We start from the raw sequence: 10,759 nt of genomic DNA, 5'->3' as shown, positions 1-10,759 counted from the left end.
TTTATGAATTTTCTACAATTTTTTATGATTTTTTCAATGTGTTAATGATTTTTTGTGAATTAAGCAAATTAATTAAAACTGCACAGTGGCAGTATTGTAAATAAAACAGGCGCGGGAGGGAAACCTCCAGTTTGAAAATTTGAACAGATTTTCAGATCAAAACACCTTCCAGCTTCGTCTTCCTCACGAAATTCTCCAGAAAATCGAAAAATCGAAGAACATCAAACGTCAAAAGAAATGGACATGCATATAGTCATTGAACTCGTCTTCTCAAGCACATTCCAAATATCCATTCAATTCATCCTAAAAGTTCCTAAAACTCAAGAATCGAACGAGTTAGGGTTTGGATATGAAACTTTAATTCCAGATTTCTCCTCCTATGGTTAATCATTTTCTAAACCACAAGCAGCTTTAGAACCTACGTCTCATGCTCTTTCTAACGCATATAAGCATTAAGAGAATCGTGACGGTCGAAAATTCACATACCTGGAATGGCAGCCACGAAATCAGTGCTCTTTGAGCTTTTCTTCCTCAAACAGATGCAGGAAAGAGATCGAGAAGGTGATTGATGCGCTCAACTCCACTTGCCTTGGCTTCTATCGCTCAAAATCCGATTTCACCATTGATGGAGCTTCTTGGAACAGCCATGATTCGAAGCTTGATTGATGATGAGAGGCAAAAACAGTCCTATCACATGATGATACAAGTTCAAAGCAAAAAGAATTTCGAGATTTGGTTCAAGATTGAGGAAGATTGAAGGATTTGAGGGTTTGGTGTTCTTGATGAAAATTGAGAGAATGTGGAAGTTTCAGATCTGGTTCTTGGAGATTGTGAATTCTGTTATGATTAGATGATGATTATGAATATATACTTCAACTTAATCCACACTTAATCACCTTAATTAACCAAACCAAATGTAATTAGCATAATATGGTTTAACTTAAGCAAGGGCAAAATGGCCTTTTCACTCAAGCCCTGTGACAGCTCATTGACAGCTCATACATTCTTAATTGATATTTGGAGTGTGTTGGCTCAAATGAGATTTTCACTCTTGTGCATGAAGATGGTGCATGAAGTAATATGGACATGAACAGTACTGTATGAGAGCTCAAAATAGAGTTATGTATTGATACATAACACTTTTTAACAGTGTGCATCGATACATAACTTGTTTGTATCAATACAAGGCACTTTTTAACAGTATGCATCGATACATAACTTGTTTGCATCAATACAAGGCACTTTTTAACAGTATGCATCGATACATAACTTGTTTGCATCGATACAAGGCACTTTTTAACAGTGTGCATCGATACATAACTTGTTTGCATCAATACAAGGCACTTTTTAACAGTGTGCATCGACACATAACTCGTGTGCATCGATACATGGCCCCTTTTTGCCTTGCACGCATCGATACGAAATTCGTGTGCATCGATACATGGAAAATTTTGCCATGCACGCCCGGTGGTAATTTGACCATATCTCCTCAACCGTTCATCCGATTCTCACGATCTTGGACTTTTTGAAAATGGGAGAGAAAGATCTACAACTTTCATGTTCAACAAAATTCCATTTGAAGCTTTTTTGATGGGGGAAAATTGGGTTGAAGTCGTTCCAAAAACTTGCCATCCTTTTGGAAACTTGAAACCATAGGTCATTTTTCCTTTTGGAAACCTTTGCTATGACCTCAAATCCTTCAATGTGAGTATTTGAAATGTCAAATGAGACTTGTTTGAACATGAATGGAGTATCTCTTGCCCTCTCCCTCCTCCAAATCCATCAATCCAGGCACAGTTGACCATAATTGACTTTTCTGACAGATAGATGAATTTGGCTACGCACTGATCAAATTGAGCCCCAAACTCCTGATGAAATGGCTCAACCATGAAACCCTAGCATCCATGAGCTCAATATAATCACATTATGATCCTCATATACCATCATAAACCTCATCTCCTGATCCAGCCCTGATTGGCCCAATGCAGCTGATTAGGGTTGACCAGTGGTCAAAACCCTAATCTCAAGGAATCTTCTTCAATCTTCTGATGACATCCAACCATGATGACGATGATGTATCATTACAATCAAGATGAAGACCAATACCCTTGAGAATCATGAAACCCTAATTCACAGCCCAATCCTCAGATGGCCCATGATCAGTCATTAAACCCTAGCTTGCACCTTCTGACTTCCTATCTCCTGATTAAGACTTGGGAAGATGGCTTGCATAATGTAACCACATGATATGCAACATGAAATGCCTAATGCCCTAAAATGATATGCAAATATGTTAATGCTTAGTCCCAAGAGAGGAGGGCAAATTTTGAGGTGTTACAGCTGCCCCTATTCAATCCACTGTGAACCTGTCGATACGAATAGCCTCGGCTTTCGGATGATCAGGATGAAGAGTGATTGAATACCAAGAACAGACGAACAATTTGCACTCTGATGAGATAATAATTAACAACGCCTGTCAGCATCGGCGAAGAAACAAACTCGAAACCGTCGACCTGGATACCAAAATAAATGGTAGCACAGGGATAACCATGGTCTAAGCACCACACATCCACTCAGGATTATCATTCTCTTTTTCCTTTTCTTTTTTTTCTTTTCTTGAACCCCGAAATTTCCTCTGCGCAAACGATCCTCAGATCTCTGCATTTGAACCCCGGAAAATGCCTCAGCACTCCTTCTTTGCCAAAATAATGAACCCCATCTCCAGTTTGAACCCCAGTCGCCTGACGATAACTCTCGATCGCCAGAATGAACCCCGTTCTCCAGAAAATGTCGCAACATCTCCCTTTCTCCATTTGAACCCTGTCTCCAGAAAATGTATCCACATTTCCTTTTCTCCATTTGAACCCCGTCTCCAGAAAATGTATCCACATTTCCTTTTCTCCATTTGAACCCCAGAAAATGCCTCAGCATCTCCTTTTCTCCACTCTCTCGTGATAATTCCGCTGGCAACGTCGGAAATAACACCAAACCACTCTGAGGGCGACATGTCAGAGGGTAAACCTTCTCAAAGGAAGGTAGCATGTGTATCTCTTCCTCAGAAGACACCTATAACGACCTCCATTGGCATCCGCCAAAGCCTAAGGTGACACATGAACAGAAGATAATCCTAAGGACCTCATCCCGGATACAATCTTCAACTCCATCTCCATTTGAACCCCAGAAAATACCTCAGTATCTCCTTTTCTCCGTTTGAACCCCGAAAATGCCTCGGCATATACTCTTCTCTGATTGAACCCCGATCTCCAGAAAAATGTCGCAACATCTCCTTTTCTCCATTTGAACCCCGGAATCGCGCTGATCGCGTAACGTCTTCTGATATCATTTCCATCTCTGTCCGACGGAAACATTTCCTCCAATATCGCACTACTGGGGAACACTGCTGAACTGACGTCACGATGCTAAACTCCTCAGAGTAACATCTTCACCCTCTATCTCGCACGACAGAAACCTCCTCCAGTATCGCACTACCGGGGAACTACCTTTGATCAAATCATGAGGCTAAACTCCTCGGAGTAACACCTTCGCTGTCTGGCAAAAACCACTTCTCAAACAGTAACCACGGCTTGAGACTAGCTTATGCTCGCAATGATGCATGATTGATTTTTTCTGCGTAATGCTCCATAATTATGGAAATGCTACGCGATTATTTATTTTTCTATGCAATATGCCATGTTTATTTTTTCATGATGAATGCATAAAGAAAGTATCCCCCTCAAGGGACTCTTCTGGGGAGCACGAGACACTCTGCTGAGGAACCCGTCAATGCTCCAATTCCACCCTGCTGGGGAATAACACTGCTGCTGGGAAAAGGCAACCCTTGCTGGGGAAGAATCTCCTTTGCACCCAATCCGCTCGGGAAACTGCTGGGGATAAGCGCCACCAACACTCTGTGGGGATACAACTATCTTTGACTCGCTGGGGATACACGCCCCAACTCCACTTCGGGAAAACCCCCACAGATATCTGTCGACTTCACTGGGGAAATGCTCACAGATACTCTGCCAGGGGAATAGCAACCTCCAGGCTCAACTGGGGAAGCACTAAACCATCACCTGCTGGAGATAACCATCTTGACCCTGCTAGGGAACCGCATACTACTCCGCTGGGGATTACCCATGCAATCCATAGGTAGCATCAACTCAGCTGGGGATGCAGAAATTCGTCCGCTACAGGAACTTGTCCAATCCACTGGTAGGATGGACACTGTTGGAGATATATTTCATTGAAACCCGCTCCACTCGGGGAATAGCAACCTTCTGACCTGGCTGCTGAGGAAACACCGCTTTACCTCTGCCGGTATAACCATCCTGACTCGGCTGGAGAAGTCCACAGACATCGGATCTGCTGGGGAGCCAGCCCTATAACTCTGCTTGGGGACCTAGCTGAGGAAATGAGAAAAGTTGGTACAGAACACCCGTCGACTCGTCGAACCACGGTATCCACCTCCCAATCTCGCATCAGCTTTCCACTTTTGAGAATTTCCAGACTCGTCTGGACCTTTTCTGCTCCATCATCTTGTATTCCAAGTCGCCCCGCGCTCGACGAGAGACGTACTCCTGGGATTTATGCATTCTTTTCAATTTTCCGACTTTGAAGAGTCTTCTTGGTTAATTCCAAAAGTCGTCAGACGTCCCAACGCCTTCTCTCCGTTCCTCCTTCGTCCCTGGTCGAACTCTGCGGGGAATTGCATACTTTCAAATCTTTCGACTTTGAAGAGTCTTCTTAATTAATTCCAAAGATCGTCGTACGTCTCAACGTCTTCGTCATTCTTTCATATTCTCTCGTCCCTGAGCCTGAGCGAACTCTCTGGGGATCTATTACAAAGCTTCCACATCACAACCTGCAAGTGAGTGAAGAATATCTAACAATTCCTGCAAAACAGACCGTCAGATAAAACCGTGCCCCAGGCGTGTCAAGATTTCAACACTTGGGTCACTCAACCTTCCAAATAAGATTTCAGGCTTTCAATCTTATAAACATGCATTGGAAGGAAACCTGTATGTCTTAAAATGCAAGATTCTTTATCAAAAATTTCTGGATGTTTTTGCAATCAAAGCGGTTATGAAAAAACAAAAACAAAATTATTTGACTGAATGTGCATTTTATTGATTGGAAAAGTGTGGCTCAAATGAGCAATACAAAAGGAAGCAATTCCTGAAAAGAGGTAATTGCGCTCAAAAGGGAAAATCTATCCTAATGGCAAGGTGAAACCCGTGATCTCATCGAGTTCCAACTCGGTTACACCCCATATGTCCTCAGACTCTCCTTGCTTTCTGCCTTCTGAATAAGACAATTCTGATTGATCCCCACCGGGTATTATCCATGATGCTTCAACCAAAGCGCAAACGATTATGCCGGACGCAGTTGTTCGTTTCAATCCCTCTTTTGCCTGGACCGCCCTTACGGGTTTTCAGTCCACCGGGATACCCCTTTTTGCCCAAGTCGCCTTTTCAGGTTTTCGACTTGCCGGGTGTACATTTTTTCATTTATATCCCTAATTTTTGCCCGAACCTTTCTTTCTGTTTTTTTTTCGCCGGGATGCCCATTTTTGCCTGGACTATTTTATTCTTTTCGTCCAGCGGGTCAATTCAGACGAAGTATTTTTTAACTGCGTCCGCATTCACAGGGGATGGAAAATCCTCACCATCCATGGTCGTTAACAACAAGGCTCCACCAGAGAAAACCTTCTTGACCACGAATGGACCTTCATAATTCGGCGTCCATTTGCCCCTTCGATCGTTTTGAGGAGGAAGGATCCTTTTCAGCACCACATCACCTACGTGATATACCCGAGGTCGCACCTTCTTGTCAAAAGCACGCTTCATCCGTTGCTGGTACAACTGCCCATGACAGATGGCTGCAAGCCTCTTTTCCTCTATCAGGCTCAATTCTTCGTACCGGGTCCTTACCCATTCAGCCTCTTGCAATTTTACGTCCATCAGGAATCTCAAAGAGGGAATCTGAACCTCAACAGGTAATACCGCTTCCATTCCATATACCAATGAGAAAGGAGTTGCCCCAGTAGATGTGCGCACCGACGTTCGATACCCATGCAATGCAAACGGCAACATCTCATGCCAATCCTTGTAGGTCACCACCATTTTCTGCACAATCTTCTTTATATTCTTGTTGGCTGCCTCAACCGCCCCATTCATCTTCGGACGATAGGGAGAAGAATTGTGATGCTCAATCTTGAATTCCCGGCACAGCTCTGCCATCATCTTATTGTTCAAATTAGAACCATTATCAGTAATGATCCTCTCGGGAACCCCATATCTGCAAATGATGTCTCTCTTGAGAAATCTAGCAACAATCTGCTTCGTCACATTCGTATAAGAGGCTGCTTCAACCCACTTGGTGAAGTAATCAATAGCCACTAATATGAACCGATGACCATTCGAAGCTGTAGGCTCAATCTTTCCAATCATATCAATGCCCCACATAGCAAACGGCCATGGAGACGACATCAAGCTCAACGGATTTGGAGGCACGTGCACCTTATCAGCATAAATCTGGCATTTATGGCACTTCCGCACGAAATTAAAACATTGGGCCTCCATAGTCATCCAGTAATAACCTGCTCTCAGCAGCTTCTTCACCATCGCATTCCCACTGGCATGGGTACCGAACGATCCCTCATGAACCTCTTTCATCAATTGGCTTGCTTCTGCATCATCAACACATCTGAGCAAGACCCAATCAAAATTCCGCTTATACAAAACCCCATCCTTATTCAGGTAAAACACCATGGCTAACCTCCGCAGAGTCTTTCTATCTTTCTTTGACGCTCCCTCAGGATACTCTTGAGTCTCTAGATAGCGCTTGATATCATAATACCACGGCTTCTCATCATCAGAGGCCGTATCAACAGCAAACACATAAGCCGGCCTATCCAGACGTCCCACTTCAACACTGGGGAACTGATTCCACCTCTGCACCTTAATCAAGGCAGCTAGAGTAGCCAAAGCATCTGCCAAAGGATTCTCCTCTCTAGGCACATGATGCATCTTCACCTTGGTGAAAAACGTCAACAATCTCCTCGTATAATCTCGATACGGAACCAAATGAGATTGATGCGTATACCATTTTCCATTAACCTGATTTATCACCAGAGCTGAATCTCCATATATGACAAGGTTCTTGATCCTCAAATCAATCGCCTCTTCAATACCCAAGATACAAGCTTCATATTCAGCTACGTTGTTGGTACATTCGAATGTTAGTCGGGCAGCAAAAGGAATGTGAGATCCTTTCGGCGTAACCAAAACAGCACCAACACCGCTTCCATTCACGTTAACGGCCCCATCAAACATCAGAATCCATTCGGATTCAGGGTCGGGCCCCTCCTCCGGGATCGGTTCCTCGCAATCTTTCGATTTGAGAAACATGATGTCCTCATCAGGGAATTCAAACTTCATCGGTTGATAATCATCAATGGGTTGCTGGGCGAGGTAATCAGACAGTACACTCCCCTTGATCGCTTTCTGAGAGGTATACTGTATATCATATTCAGTCAAAATCATTTGCCACCTCGCAACCCGCCCGGTCAATGCTGGCTTCTCAAAAATGTACTTGATCGGATCCATCTTGGAAATCAATAAAGTGGTATGAACCAACATGTACTGCCTTAGTCGGCGAGCAGCCCAGACCAAAGCACAGCAAGTTTTCTCGAGCAGTGAATATCTTGTTTCACAGTCGGTAAACTTTTTGCTAAGGTAGTATATGGCATGCTCTTTTCGACCAGACTCGTCATGCTGCCCCAATACACACCCCATAGACCCCTCGAGGACTGTCAGGTACAGAATTAACGGTCTTCCCTCCACAGGAGGCATCAGAATCGGAGGCTCCTGCAAATACTCTTTTATTTTTTCAAACGCCGCTTGGCAATCATCATTCCACCTAACCGTTTGATCTTTTCTCAATAATTTGAATATCGGTTCGCACGTGGCTGTTAAATGAGATATGAACCGTGAAATGTAGTTCAATCTACCTAAGAAACCACGAACCTCCTTCTCTGTTCTCGGTTCAGGCATTTCTTTTATTGCTTTTACTTTTGCAGGATCAACCTCAATTCCTTTCTCACTTACAATGAACCCCAGCAGTTTACCGGACCGCACTCCGAACGTGCACTTATTCGGATTCAACCTCAGTCTAAATTGTCTCAGCCGGTCAAACAACTTAGCCAAATCAACCAAATGCCCCTCTTCTGTTTGGGACTTTGCTATCATGTCATCAACATAGCATTCAATTTCATGATGAATCATATCATGAAACAAAGTCACCATAGCTCTCTGATAAGTAGCACCGGCGTTTTTGAGACCGAATGGCATCACCTTGTAACAAAAGGTACCCCATGGTGTGATGAACGTTGTTTTCTCCATATCATCTGGCGACATTTTGATTTGATTATAGCCAGAAAAGCCATCCATGAAGGAAAACACCGAGAATTGAGCTGTATTGTCTACCAACACGTCAATGTGAGGTAATGGAAAATCATCTTTCGGACTAGCTCTATTCAGATCCCGGTAGTCCACACACATTCTTACTTTCCCATCTTTCTTCGGGACTGGCACAATGTTCGCAACCCATGGCGGATAGTTAGTGACAGCAAGGAAACCAGCATCCCACTGCTTCTGCACTTCTTCCTTAATCTTCATCGCCATATCAGGTCGAGTTCTGCGCAACTTCTGCTTCACTGGAGGACAATCTGTTCTCAACGGTAGCTTGTGCACAACGATATCGGTATCCAACCCTGGCATATCTTGATAAGACCAGGCAAAGATGTCGACATATTCTTTCAACAATGCCACCATTCTGCTCTTAACACTTCCCTCCAAGGCAGCCCCGATTTTCACTTCTTTCTTGACATCATCAGTACCCAGGTTCACGACCTCAATCTGTTCCTCATGCGGCTGAATGACCTTCTCCTCTTGTTTTAACAACCTGGCCAATTCCCCTGGTAGTTCACAATCTTCTTCGTCTTCTTCTTCAGCAAGATAGATCGGATTGCCGAAGTCATACAAGGGTGTAACAGGATTGTTATCAATGAGATCCGGAGAGGAATCGCATCTGCATGAATGTTGATTCATGCATTGCTTTAGAACCGGTGTGAAAAATTGAAAAGGAAAAATGAAAACATTGCCATTTTTATTTGTTTTTTAATTTTTAAACTGCAAAAATAAATGAAAAACAGGGAACACCGCTTTTGACTGAAAAACATCCTTTTATTAATGATGCAGAATTTTGCAAATTATGACATGAGGTGGCCCTTACAATGAACCATTACGTGTCGGGCAACACGTAAGGTTTGCATGCAAATAAGAAAGAAAACAAGAAAAATATTACTCTTCGAGGAGAGTGACCCGGATGATTTCTTCGGCCTTCCAGTTGTGGATTTCCATCCCTGGTTCGCACGGCGTTATCCACCGGTCCATGTCACAGTCGCTGTCAGTATCTTCACCCATCATGCAGATGTGGTCCGGATCCAGCATTCCGGCACTCGTGAAAGTTACAGACGTACGACCCCCTCTTCCTCGTCCCAAGCCTCGGCCCGGCTGATATCCAACCCCAAAACGGTCCTTCTTCTCAGGGACCTCTATCATTTTGCCCCAACCAGGAGCCTCTCCGCTTTTGACCACCTCAGCAGCCTGCTTGTACGAAGCGATGGATGGTTTCTCCTCTTCTTGCTTAGCAAACAGAGCATTCTCCACCTTAACGGTTTCAAATGCCTGGCTAGGCGTCTCCCATATTTCTCCATCCATCTCCACATACTTAAACGAAGACAGGTGGCTGACAAAGATGTCCTCCTCTCCGCAAACAGTAACGACTTGGCCTCCCTAGACATATTTCAGCTTCTGGTGCAAAGTCGATGTAACTGCTCCCGCAGCATGGATCCATGGGCGACCCAACAAGCAACTGTAAGCCGGCTGGATGTCCATAACATAGAAGGTCGACTTAAACACCTCCGGGCCAATCTTTACTGGTAACTCCACCTCCCCGAATACGGCTCGCTTTGACCCATCAAAAGCCCGCACAATTAAATCAGTCGGGGTCAAAATCAGCCCATCACAATTAAGCTTTGCCAGGGCCTTCTTAGGCAACACATTCAAAGAGGAACCGGTATCAACCAGCACATGCGAAAGCACGGCTCCCTTGCATTCCATCGCAATGTGTAGCGCCCGATTATGGTTCCTTCCATCTACGGTCAAATCCATATCAGTAAAGCCCAACCCATGGCTAGCATGCACGTTGGATACGACCGTCTCCAATTGGTTGATTGTGATTTCCTGAGGCACATAGGCTTTCTTCAGAATTTTCAATAAAGCCTCCCTATGACCCTCAGAACTCAACAGCAGTGAAAGAATCGAGATCTTAGAAGGTGTTTGCTGCAAGTGATCGACCAGTTTATACTCAGACTTCTTGATTATTCTGAGAAACTCTTCCGCTTCATCATCAAATCTGTTATCCGACCCCGCAGGCGCCGGTGTCATCACAGGAGTATTACCACTATCTGCCACAGCCTTCCCCTTTGCCCTGGCTAAAGCCTCGGCCTTTTCTTTTTTATCTTTTTCTTCCTCCCCCCTCCTCAAAGCGTCGGGAGCAAACAATCTTCCGCTGCGAGTGAAACCACTGGGACCGGCATTATCCACCTTTAGCACGGTGGTTTCACTAGCAGATTGCTCTTCCAATCTCTTACCATTACAATATACCTCCCCACCATAATGCCAAGGCACGGCAT

The sequence above is a fragment of the Lathyrus oleraceus genome, chromosome 4 (genome assembly GCF_024323335.1).
Source record: "Lathyrus oleraceus cultivar Zhongwan6 chromosome 4, CAAS_Psat_ZW6_1.0, whole genome shotgun sequence".
Lineage (NCBI taxonomy): Eukaryota > Viridiplantae > Streptophyta > Magnoliopsida > Fabales > Fabaceae > Lathyrus > Lathyrus oleraceus.
This window is presented reverse-complemented; position numbering follows the sequence as displayed.